Source organism: Pogona vitticeps, chromosome 5 (assembly GCF_051106095.1).
Source record: "Pogona vitticeps strain Pit_001003342236 chromosome 5, PviZW2.1, whole genome shotgun sequence".
In the NCBI taxonomy this organism is placed as follows: domain Eukaryota; kingdom Metazoa; phylum Chordata; class Lepidosauria; order Squamata; family Agamidae; genus Pogona; species Pogona vitticeps.
Window position 1 is genome coordinate 41,819,152 of NC_135787.1, and position 12,830 is coordinate 41,831,981.

A 12,830-nucleotide genomic window follows, 5' to 3' on the forward strand; every position below is an offset into this window, starting at 1 on the left:
TCAGAGTAAGAATGCTTATAATTTCTTGTTTTCAAAAGTAGAATTATGCCTAAATGACAAATTATATCCCATAAGCTGACTGTAATGACTGTGGATGATGGGGATTGTAGTCCAATTTATCTAGACGAAGAAGGTCCTTGTCCTCTTATCTTCAATCTAGCAGTCCTCTTAGGCCCCAAATTAAACAGCGGGCAATAGATATTAAGCAGCATTCAAGAGGGGAGGCAATGCCAGCCAAATTTCCATCACATGCAGAAGAAGCAACTAGTTAAGAAGGTCTGGCTAGCACAGAGGGAGTTAGCACAGAGCAGGAAGAAACTAGCAATACTCATAGCACCCTAAAAAAGGCAGTACCAGCAGTTGAAGTCTAGAGCCCAAGTCCCTCACCTCTCCAACAAGAGGCCAAGTTTTCTGAGACACTGTATTGACATGCATGGCAGGGCCCTGTCTTCCAGAGACACCACTTCAGAGGAAGGACATGGCAGAGGCAGAGGTAGAGACATACATGCAGGAGTCCTGCAAGCCAAAAAAAGACTGGCCCCTTGTCTTACTGAGCCGAGGAGTCTGTTTGGGCCATGGTAGGTAGCAGTGGAACTGCTGTCCTGCCCACTAATTGGTGTGCCCAGTGAGAGGGTGTTCTCTGAGGCAGGGGACATTGTCAGTCCACACCACTCACCCCTGGAACCCTGGATCTGTAGAAAACATTATTTTCCTTAAGGTCAAGCTATCATTACTGGGCTTCCCTGAAATCTCCTTTAAGTAAGAAAGAATGGCACACTCTGCTCACAGTGCTAGAATTTTCTCTTTTTAAAAATATTTTACCTCACCTTTCTCCTTTAAAAAGACCCAAAGCGGCATACCTCATTAAAAGGACAATATTTAAAAGCTAAAAGCAGTAAGTATAAAAATAGGTATTATATTAAAAATTGTAAATAAACCAATACTAAAAACACATACAGTGTTAAAAACAACAGAGTAGAACAAACCAATTTGAAAAACTCCTCTCCAGCCGCCAGTTGTTAAGGAAAAGCCTTAGTCAGAAGAGAAAGGCCTTTGCCTGCTTGTGGAAGGACAGCAAAGATGGAGCCAGTCTGGCCTCTGTGGGAGGGAATTCCAAAGACTGGGAGCAGCAATAGAGAAGACTCTCTCTTGTGTCCCCATCAGACGCACCAGTGAAGGTGATGGGACTGACAGAAAGGCCTCTCCTGATGATCTAAACACCATGGGCCTGACCAGTTTAGGGCTTTATAAGTATATCATGCTTCAGTCTGCTGCCCCTGCCCCTTCATTATTCCAACTGCTACTCCAAGATTGTGCTCACTCGACTGGGCTGTGCCTCATGCTGTTGGCACAGTTCCTATGCACCCCACATCACCTGCTGCTCCAGTCCACATGCTATTGCTGCCCAGAATATTTGCCCATTCCCCAGTGCAATCTGTCCTCTGCTTCCTCAATGCTGCTGGCATTTCCTGCTGGCATGCCCACTGTTCAAGGTTCAATCAGTATGCCCATTACAGTCAGTTTGTAATACCTACATACTGTTGGCTGTTGGTATGCATTCAGTTTGTTTGTCACAATCACCGAGAAGGCATCAGAGGGCACAGGGAAATCCTTTAAAAATGTTTTGCTTCTTTGTGTTTTTTTTAAAGGGGAAAATAACGACTATATAATATTCATACTGACTATAACGGAGTTTCAGATATCTGGAAATTCTGAATTCTTAAAATTCCAAATCAGAAGGGCTGTAATTCTGAATTTTGGTACTTGTTTTGTGTTTAAGGCAAAATAAACAAAGGACACAGGGTGTCCGTCACACCTACTATGGAGACACTTTTGCCTATAAAAATGAATGCACTGCGTTCTACATGTTAATTCACGAAGTTAGCCTCAGTGTGTTCAATGGGCTTCCGTCCTCTCTGTTCTGGGTGCTAATGGGAGGATGTTTGTGGAACTTCACCATGAACACATGCACATGATCATGTACAGTATTTTGTATCTGCCTGAGATTCATCCCCTCTGAAATGTATCCACTCTTATAAAGATTACAGCAATACTGTATCCTCGAACTATTTACAAGCTATACAAACGCAAGATCCCCCCAAATCCGATAAACAACAGTTATCTTTCGATGAAAATTCATCATCTTCCAGGCAATAATAATAATCACTAGGTGCCATCAAGTCAATTCAGACTTATGGCGATCCTTCTCCAGGGTTTTTCAGGTGGAGAATCCCCAGAAGTGGTTCACCATTCCCTTCTTTTGGGGGCTCAAATGCGATCAAAATAAATAAATAAATAAATAAATAAATCTTAAAAAAATAGGGGATGGAACAGATGGGACAAAGCGCTACTGTACACCGTTTGGGGATATGTAGAAAATAAAATAAATATTTTAAATACTTTTTTTCTGGAGAGAGGCAGCTTTGTTCCATATGTTAAAGCTTCTGGAAGAAAAGGGGGGGGGAAAAGCATGAGAGGAAGCGATTGCCTTTGCGGTAAGAGTAGTCCTCCTCTGCCCCGGATCCCATTTAGAGAAACATTCTCAGGATCGGGACCTCGAGGAGGCCCTCCGCCCAACCTTCATTTACTCCAGCGCTTCTGAGAACCTGTTGCTCTCTAGCGCCGACCGGGCCACCCTCCCAGGCGGCATCTCTGCGGACGGCCGCCCGAACCCATGCCAAAGCTGCAGGAACTGGAAACGACAACAGGAAAGCCGGCCCGGGTTGCTCGCCACCGTTCGCAAATGGTTTGTGACCAAGCTGCAAACCCCACCGCAGGCCAGCCGCTCGCTCGCCCGCCCGCCCGGCCGGCCCAGGCGTGCCTGAGAGAAGCCTCCCGCCTGGAGCGAGCTGAGGAGAAAGTGCAAAAAGGCGGCAAGGAGGAAGGACGCGGCACTCGCTCCCCAGGCCGGGTAGCCGCGCTTTCCTTCTGCGAGCGGGGGCGGGCATTTGGAGAGGATCCCTAACTTGGCCGAGAGCGAGCGTGTGCGTGTGTGTATATATGTATGTTGTGTATTGGCAGTGGGGTAAGTGGAGGCTGGGTGGCTCCGACTCTCTGACGCCAGTGAGACCAGATCAATCCAGGCGCAGCGGCGGAGCGAGCGCAGGGCTGCTTGGCGGCTGCGGTGGAAGCAGCAAGAGCGAAAAGAAACACGAGGAGGGGGAGGAAAAGCGGCGGCAGGAGGGACTTCACGGAGCTGCCCAGCAGCTGCGGCGACTTGCCCGGCGGGCTTGCACGCTTTTCTCCCCCCCCCCCCACCGCCCGCTCCGCTCGCCCGCCCGCCCACCACCACCACCACCACCACCAAACGGTAAGACCTTTGGTTTTTACTCCTTGGGCTTTGCTGCCTGGAGTTTCCATGCATTCCGCAAACACCGACACACACACACCCGTTCCATAAGTAGTCCTGGTTCTCGTGTCTTCCAGCCCCATCTTTCCTCCTCTTTGAATGCGTTTGCACGTCTCGCGATCTGCTTTCGGCCCTGATGACTTCTCATCTTTTTTGGCCCTTTGGGGGGTTGGAAAAGGTTCGGGAGAGGAAATCTTCGGGAGGTTTGGTTTTTTTTTTGTGGCGTATGTGAGTGTTTATGTGTATGTGTAGCTTTGGTTTCCATCATGATGGCGACTGTAGCGTTAGAGAGGAGCCGATGCCGCGGTGCTGCTGCTGAGTTTGCTGCCTGAGAAAGTTTCTCTCTCTCTCTCTCCCTTCTCTTTGTACCGAGGCCTCTTTTGTGGCTCCGGAGGCGAAGGAGACCCGCCAACAACGTCGCTTTCTTTCCCCAGCACTCGCGCCTCCCGGGGAGGGGGGGGAGAAGCACCAGGAAAAACAGGGGCCCTTGTTTCCCGGTGTGTGGGGATTCTCCAGGCGCCCCTGGCTCCTTTTGTGTTCAAAGCCAAGTGAGAGAAACTTGCCACGGCTCTTCCTCCACCCCGCCCGCCCGCTCGCCCGTTCCCCGCCTTCTCCCGGCAGGATCAGGCAGCTGCGACGGGACTTTTCGTAGCTGAGGGAAACAACTCGACCTCACACAATACAGTTACACGTCTTCCCTCTTAACATTCTCCCTTCTTCTCCTCTGTAATCCCCGCCCCCGCTTTGATGTTTCTGAGGCCGTCGAAGTCAGCTTTCCGATTTCTTATTTCTGCCTTTTGAGAGAGATTTTGGAAATTGCTGAAACCAGAGGATCCCATGGTTGTGTTGTTGTTTTAACTGCTGGGTCGGGGAAGTGGACGCCTTTTTTCCCTTTACCTCCCCCTCCCCTTGCCTGCCTCTTTTTTTTCCAGGAACCTTTGTGGGAATTTTGGGCGGCGGGTTGAGGGGAAGAACTGTGACAAACCCGGGACAGCAGTTTCTGGCCTTTGTTAATAGTTGGTGAAGCTGTGTGTGGGCTGGCTTAGTTCTTCATACATGATGAATATGAATGGCAGCTTTAATTTGAGGAGCAGCTTCATGCTTCAGGAAACAACTGACCTTTATTTTAGCTAAACATATGTGGAGGTCCAAATTAATCAAGATTTTGTGTGTGTGTGTGTGTGTGTGTGTGTTTCCCTATGTATTTCCAGTAACACTTGCTGCTTACCTAATGATTGGAAGGTAGATCTCATCCCTGGCAAAAAGAGTTTGTTGGTGAAAAGGCGTAGATGTTTCAAAAGAGTCTGTGATGAATCACGGCTGAAGGCTAATAGAAAGCTGAAGAGAGTTGTTCTTAATTAAACTCTAAACTTGCATTCAGAGTTTACACTTCAGCTGCAGCCACATAAAAAGGGGGGAAAACGTGACTGAAACAATGTTTGCAAAAGCTGTGCCCTGTCTAACCCACTCATTTTTCCAATTTGGTGTCTCTTTTGTTTGCATCAGTATTTTAAGATTTGGAACTGGGTGTCACTTGAAAGTTTCTCCTTCCAAACATTTGCTACCTGTTGTTGGATAGTAATCTTGTACATAAAAGTAGATCATGCTTTTTCAGGCAGTGGCTACCTTAAAGCTGTTGTATGATTGTTTAAGGTGGTATTACAGCTGAAAGCAGATTGGAAATACCTGCTAAGAACTGAGAGGGCATTTAGCATAACCATGGTGCTGTCTGTTTCAAAGGCATTTGGAAATGCTCAAGTCCTTCTGTTCCCAAGGTAAAACTCCTTGGATCTTCAAAGTATGACCCACAGAAGCTTAAAAAACCTTGTGGTGCTACTGAGCCACTTTGCCAGATAAGATCACTTCAGTTCAAGACCAGATTAGGTTACAAGAGTAACGATTTGTCCTTGCTTTAATTTTGACCCTTTATCTCGTGTGCATCCAGATGTAATCAAATACAGTTTTCTTCTCCAGTGTCCCTTTCATTGCCTGTGTTCTGTTCCTGTTTGTATCCTTGAAGGTCTGGTGCTTCCAAGCACATCTGAAGAGAACAGAGAGAGTCAGAAACAATATAGGTCAGCCTTCTCAAATCTAATACCTTCCGGGTGTGTTTGACTACAGCTCCCACTATCCCCAGCCAGGAGAAGGCTAATAATATAGATTATGGCAGTGATGTTGGGAGAGGAGGAGTCTCTAAGGGTGCAGTTGCCACATTTTAAAAGTTCCAAGAGAGAAAAGTAGAATATAAATTTAGGGACTAATTCTTGGGAATTTACCCATTCCTCCTCCCCTCTGTTAATACACAACTGATGCCATGCACAAATTATGCACTTCCTGCTTCAAATGTCATCTTAGCCTCTCAAGCAGAGTGGGAGAACATTCTCCCACCTGCTTGTACCGGATGTTACCTTATATTGCCTTGTGAATAGACTTGGATGCAATCCCATAAGCGTCATTTATCCTGTCTTGCTATCCTTTCCTTCACCATTCCCTCTCCTTGTACTCCAGTAAAACTGAATGGGTGGATTTTGAAGACAAATGCACACTCAGGCCTCTCCACCTCTCTGCTTAAGAACAATGGCGGCAGCAGAAGAGGGTGGACAAGAGTTCTTTTCCTCCACCAAGGTTGGTGAAACTAACAAAGGACCTCCTCCTCACTGCTATGTTTTTACATAGGGTGGCGAGATTAAATTTGAAAAAAGCTTTTCTTAATATGTGCAGCTCAAAGAAAGAAAGAGAAAGGATGGAGGCAGAATACATGTTGCTCCATGGACATCGGTCAGTTTTAAATGTCCATGTGTTATTTTCGGAAAACTATGCATATCTTTTCTGAATCTGTTATCAGAGGAATAGAAGCTAAAAAGTGCTTTTCTGTGTGTGAAGCCTGTTTGTCAAAATGAAGGCATAGCCTTTAAGTGGTGATAATTGTTTCCAAACAAAATTCACATTGCATTCCAGCTTAATGTATGTAAACAGAGGGCAAGATCAGCCTAGAGAGAAGATAAACTCGAATTAAGCTGTGCTGGCAGTGCCGTAGCCCCTACTGTCAAGTGTAAGTGCTGTCTTTTGGTGCGTAATCCTTCAAGGCTAATGGAAGCATCATCTAGGCTTTATAAATAATGTAAGCTGTGTATAATGTGGACTCCCTAGTGACTGCAGAGAGCATTATTACTTGCCTTTCCAACCTGCTGTACATCTCAAATTGACTTACAGCAGTGAAATGCAAAATGATACATCAGGATGACATGAGGGGGTCAGCCTATGAGCTTGTTAGTTCAGTCATCGTAATTAAATATATTACAAAAGTAAATATGAGAGCTGCTTCACCATCTTTCTGCGTATGTGACAAAGAGCTGAACAATGATTCATTAGCAAAGGCATTGTCTTTTTAAATAAATTAGTTCTTAAAATGTATGTTAGTCAAAACATAAAACGGTAAAAATTAGATTGCTAGGAATATACTGTACACCAGAAACTGCTATATCCTGTCATCTTCCATTGGAGCACCAAATTCTCATTGTACATGAGCTATCTGAATGGTACACAACTGTGAAACACCTACAGTTCTTGAAAGACTTTAAAAGTTCTACAAAATCTAAAATTACATTTATTTATTTATTTATTTATTATTTTATTTCTACCCCGCCCCTCTAGACAGAATAAAATTGTATATTAAAATTGTGTATTAGAATGTCTCCTAAAATATGATCAAACCTCAGGCAAGGAGCAATCAAAGTATTAGTTTATTCTCCAAAAGTTAGTTGGATAGCTCATTGAGTTGGATATCTAGCTAGGGAGCAAGAGGCTGGGAGTTTGATTCCCAACTGTTTCTCTTGGGAAAAGAGCCAGCATCTGTAGCCTTGGGCAAGCTGCATGGTCCCAGAAGGCCTTCAAAAGGGAATGGTAAACCATCTCTGAGTAATCTGTACCCAGACAACCCTGAAAAGGGTCCCTGTAAGTCAGAATCAGCTTGACAGTGCATAATAAATTATTCCCCAGAAGCTTATGTGATCACGTTTTAATTGGTGCCTAAAATACAAAAATGGGAGGCACAACTTGATTACAGACAATGCTGTCACATAGCACTAGGAACTGGAACACTAAGGAACCTGTTTTCAAATAAGGTTTGCTCTGGTTTCTTAGTTTCATTTACTGAATATCCATATCATTCACCAAATGACAATTGGGTCTTGAAGTCAGCCAATGACACAGTAGTCAAACCCAAAACCTAATCAACATCATCGAAAAAGAAAAGAAAAAGAAAGAAAGAAAGAAAGAAAGAAAGAAATCAGTCTTGCTGGAAATACTGTCCATATTGTGGCCCTATACTGTATTGAAATTCTTGCTTTACACTGATGTTTTATATGGGGGTGACCCTTTGCAGGTCATTATCAATCCAGGTCATCATATAGCTCAAGTGCTGCTTTAGGCAAGTTAAGTGCCATCAAGTTGGAACCAATTTACAGTAACCCTAAGATGGCTTTCATGGTAAATTATATATTTAAGGAATGGTTTTACCAGTTTATAATCCCAGTGAGTTTTCATGATCAAAGGGGGATTTGAACCCTAGTCTCCAGAGTTCTTGTCTGTCACTCTGTATGTTACACCACACTGGATACCTGCTAGGAGCAAGGGTGAGAGCAAATGTAGCAAATCTCCAAATGAAAGTACAGTAGCAATAATGTGGAGTTAATTCAGATTGCAAATGCACCAGATTTGGAAATCCTGGAATTACAGAAGCCACAGGCCCTACTCTGAGTTTTGCATAACAACAAGTAAAATTGAATTGTATATGTTGTGCTTTTCTGTATGTGAAATATTGTAGTTCTTGGTGTTGATAGATGCATGGTTACAGCACACAATATTTGGGTTTCTGCTGAATGAGTAAGATTTAAGTTAGAACAAAAGTGGTGATAAGTAGAAATTAAATTGTTGATAGAATAGAAAAAGTGAAGGTTTGATTAGTAGAAGGTTACCAGAATGTTCAGGCACATGTATTTACTTTAATTGGGAAAATATGATTACTAACTTAGATTAATTCAGAAAATTACCAGACTGAAAGGAGTGGTACCGTGTTTCCCCGAAAATAAGACAGGGTCTTATATTAATTTTTGCTTCAAAAATGCATTAGGGCTTATTTTCAGGGGATATTTTTTTTTTGATGCACAACAATCTACATTTATTCAAATACAATCATGTCATCTACTGGTGGCTGCACAATGCTGCACAATGGTGTAGGGCATGGTTTCACAACTGGGGCTTATTTTGGGGGTAGGGCTTATATTATGAGCATCCTGAAAAATCATACTAGGGCTTATTTTCAAGGAAACAGGGTAAGTCCCCCCTGCAAAAAGTTTTATATGTGATGCACATGTGTGTTGTGCTTTCAGATCAAGCAGTTGTGAGATCAGAAGGAATGAATGATCAGCAGCAGTTATTCTTTCCAAAAGGCACCTTTGCTTCTGTGGAATCCAAATGGTAATGTGCAACAAACAGTGGCTGAACTCCTGTTTGTGCCACCATAATGTAAAGTTATATCAGTGTAAATGTGCCAGACATTACTCCTGGCAACAAGGAACTGCTATATGCAGCTGTGCAGTTGGTCATGCATCTCTGGTATGATCGGTTGTACAATGAAAGCATAAGTAGAAGCGCTTTGGGGACTGCATTTTTGCATCAGCAGCAGCACAGCTACTGCAGGTGAAACCAAGTAGCGCACACATAGTTGTGCAGTAGAACTTTGACTTATAAGTGGTTTTAGAATAAAGCATTTTGGGACTGTAGAATTGAAAAATGAAGATTTGGATGAATACTAGTAACATCCAAAATTTCGTCAAACTAAAATAAGTGTTTTTCCATTCCTGTCCAAAAGAAGAAGATTTAATTGGGAAAAAAGGAGGCAGATTTTAGGCATGGTTTGGCTCAAAGTAGGCTTTCAGTCAGTTCAGGAAAGAACTGAAGTAGAAATTGCAAATCCTGACTATTTTTATTCTTATGTTTGTGTAGACAGATGACAGATCATGCCAAATACTACATAATTTATGATTATGCATACATATTTATTTAGCTGTTTGTGCTTGGTCTGAAATCATGGGTGAAGCTGGACTTGGGGTCTTAATTGAAGACTTCTCAGTCTCCTTGGTGACTTGCCTAAGGCTACTTAGCACTTCTCAGTTTTGTTTGCTATCTCTGAAAGTGTTCTTGGCAAATGAGGTTGTGTAGAGATACATCTCAAAACATCTTGGCACCATTCTCTTTCCTGTGAACCAGGCCTCCTTTTGCTTTTACAAGTTATAGGAATGGCCCCAATTCTAATCTTAATTTGCTCCTTTGCACCCTCAAACTTGCTTCAGGTGGGTTGTCTGCCATTTTGGTACCTTAGATTTAGGAAAATAACCTTAATCAGTTGAAAAATGGCTCCATGGGAAGACTTCTTGATCCAGCCACATCCTGTTCCATCAATCTAATCGTATTGAGGAGCCCTCTGATAAAACTGAAGTCAAAGGAGAGTGACATAGAGTTTTTTAAACTGTTGTACAGTATTAAAAAGTTTGCAGAAAACATTTTGCTGCCTTGCTCTAATCCATAAGGCAAGACATATAGCATCTTAATTGTTACATAACATGTCTGACTTTTATTCCAGTTACCAAAAGCAGTTGAACTGAAAAGTGGTACGGGAAAAAATTCGATAAAGGGCACTCAGCATGGCTTACATGTTACATTCAGTTTCAAAGCTTCACTTGGAATTTATTTTTACTGGAGTGCTTAAATATTTTACATATCACAGCTCAGTACTGTGCACTTATATTACATTATGTAGACTTTATGAGAAGGAAATGAAGGCACAGACAACTGTTAATACACTAATTTTAGTATGTCTGGACAACTTCAGGATAGTCATCTTTTTTTAAAAAAGATTTCAGTTAACACCATCTGATTTTAGATTTGACTAGAATGGCTTTCATTCCTTATTACCAACTTGAGTTGCTTATATTAACTTTGTGAAGCAGTGTATTTCTAAACCTGTAATTTTTTGTGCAGAGAACTTTCCATCACTCCTCTCTTTTTTGCTGAGTGTAACATCTAGAGCCTCCTAGAGTGGTCATTTGACCAGATAGGCAGGGGATAGATGGATGGATGGATAGATGGATAGATATTCTCTGTATGTTCTAAAACTTTCTGATGCTCTAGGATTCACCAATACAGTGGTGCCCCACATAGCGATGATAATCCGGCCATTTTCTTTACCCGGTGGCTATTTTGGAACCGCTGATCAGCTGTTGGGGAAACATCGCAATGCGATTTTCGCCCATTCAAAACGTCGCAATGCGATCGCTTTTGCAATCGCTAAATCCGCATCGCTATGCGGATTCGTCATTAAACAGGGCACTCGTTATGCGAGGCACCACTGTACTTGAGTTCTAGAAGTCCAGGCTGGAACCAACAAGTATGGTGAGATAGCTGCAACCATTTTGATTCCCTACTCTGTGCCCTGGTAATTGACATTCAACATGACCAGAGGCTAGAATACAGAGGTGTATTTTGCCTGGAGTTATTGCTGAAAACATTCATCAGCTTGCCGCCTGTTTGGAGTAGATTGCTGAATGCCTATCTTTGCAGCATCCACAGTGTTATCCCTTGTTTTTTTTTAACCATTGCATTGCATCTGGATTTTACAGCTATCACCCAGTAAAGGAGTTCTAGTTTGTTGGATATAAGGCTTATGAGTAAAACAGTAGTTTGGAAACATACAGTGTTTTAGATGAGGTTCATTTTAATGAAAATACTTTTTAAGCATCGTTCTTTAAATTGGATCCGTAGTAGTGTACAGTGCTGCAAATAGTGAAATTGTTGGGCACCTCGTATAATAAAACACAAACAGCAAATAGCCCTCATGAAAGACAGCAAGTATACATTTTTGAGGCAGAACAACAAATTAAGCAGATTAAAATGTCTAAGTAAGTAAATGTATCTTAATGTGGCAACTGAAAAATTGGGTCGGTCTTATTTGTGTAGTGTGAGAGAGAGAGAGAGTAGCAGTGGGTCGTCCTCTATCCAAAATGTACAGGAGAAAGTGTACGGATGTGTGGAAGGGATACGTATAGATATAGGTGAAAAAGAGATGACAGAAAGAGGTGTGCTTGTCAGAAGATCAAGGGGAGGAGTGTGATTTGACAGTATGCAAGGAATAAAAGAAGGAGATGGTACGTGGGAATTCAACATTCAAATGGAACAGCGAACGGGGGAAACAAGAGATTGTGCGATACAGACTGAGAGAGGAAGAAGCATCGGCTAAGGTCAGTAATCTCTTGAAAGACTTCCCCAATTTAAAGACTGGAGCAGGATTGCTACCCGATCCAGAGCCACACAAGGCAGAGAAGACAGGCGCTGCTCTCCTAGAATGTACCGTAGTGGTCTACCTTTGCAACCAAGGTGGGGGGAGGAGAGCGATTCGTCCCAGTCCCTCTTACAACGTTCCACCTCCAGAGACGCCCCTGTTGTGGGACAGTTTGCACGGTCAGGAGTACTCCGCTGAGAAAGACGACAGACCAAGAGCGATTTGGTCCAGCCCCAATGTGAGGAGTGAAGTGTTAACTCCCAGACTAAAGTTATAAGTTACAAAACGTTACCAGAACTAAGTTGCCTGGACTCATTTGATCTAGTTACGTAATTTGGATGTTGGAGTTAATAAAGTTGAATGTTGAATTTTCAAAATCGCCTCCGTCTCTTATTCCCACCAAAATGAGGGAATCGCCACCAAAACATGAAGGACCCGATCATATGTAGTGTTTAGTGTTAAACTAGGACTGTGGTAGCCATGAAGTTTACTGTGTGTTACTGCTTCACAGCCAAACTTAGACCATCTCAGAATAGTTTTGAAAATAAAATGAGGAAGAGAGATATGTATACCTAAGCTTCAAGGAGAAACATGAGAAGAATTAAAAATTTAGCCATTACTGTACATGACTTACAGATTTTACCATTCATCCAGTTCAGTGTTATATCCTGATTTCTTAGATCAGAGGTAGCTCTAATTTGCATTCACAGACCTCAGTTTGACAAAAGTGTAAATAGAGAGGTAGTTGTGGCAGCTTCTGTTGCACAGCTGTATATCCTAGTGCTTGTTTCAGCTTTTGGAGGACACTTAACCAGGGTTGAAGGACCCTACATCCTTACTACTGTTTCTGGTATCCATCCATTTGTCTTCTTTCTTTGGTTTATGGTTTATGCAAGAGTTTGATGTGTTTGCATGGACATTTGCAGAATATCTGTGGGCAATGGATCCTCCCTTTTGTTTGAACTTTGCTCAGTGATGGTGATCTATGCAACACTGGGCAGCTGAATCTAGCTGTCCTTTAAATTTTCCATAATGCCACAAACGGCTCATAGCTGGAAAGAATTACAGGGAATTAAAAGGATGGCTATATTTGTCGGCACTACAGAAAAACTAACTGGGGATGGGAGTAGGGTATGACAGGGA

The 12,830-nt window shown here is 42.8% G+C and overlaps 1 protein-coding gene across 2 annotated transcripts in view; it reads left to right on the forward strand.

Annotated features, from left to right (window-relative positions):
* Nucleotides 1–3,189: 3,189 nt before the first annotated feature.
* Nucleotides 3,190–12,830, forward strand: part of SMAD1 (SMAD family member 1) — a 48,966-nt gene continuing 39,325 nt past the window's right edge. The window contains exon 1 of one of the 2 annotated variants that reach the window (XM_073001606.2): nt 3,190–3,310. The gene's annotated coding sequence lies outside the window, so the exon portion shown is untranslated. Of the gene's footprint in view, nt 3,311–3,333; nt 3,553–12,830 lie in introns of those variants that run through there. The other variant, XM_078394742.1, reaches the window with a different exon arrangement.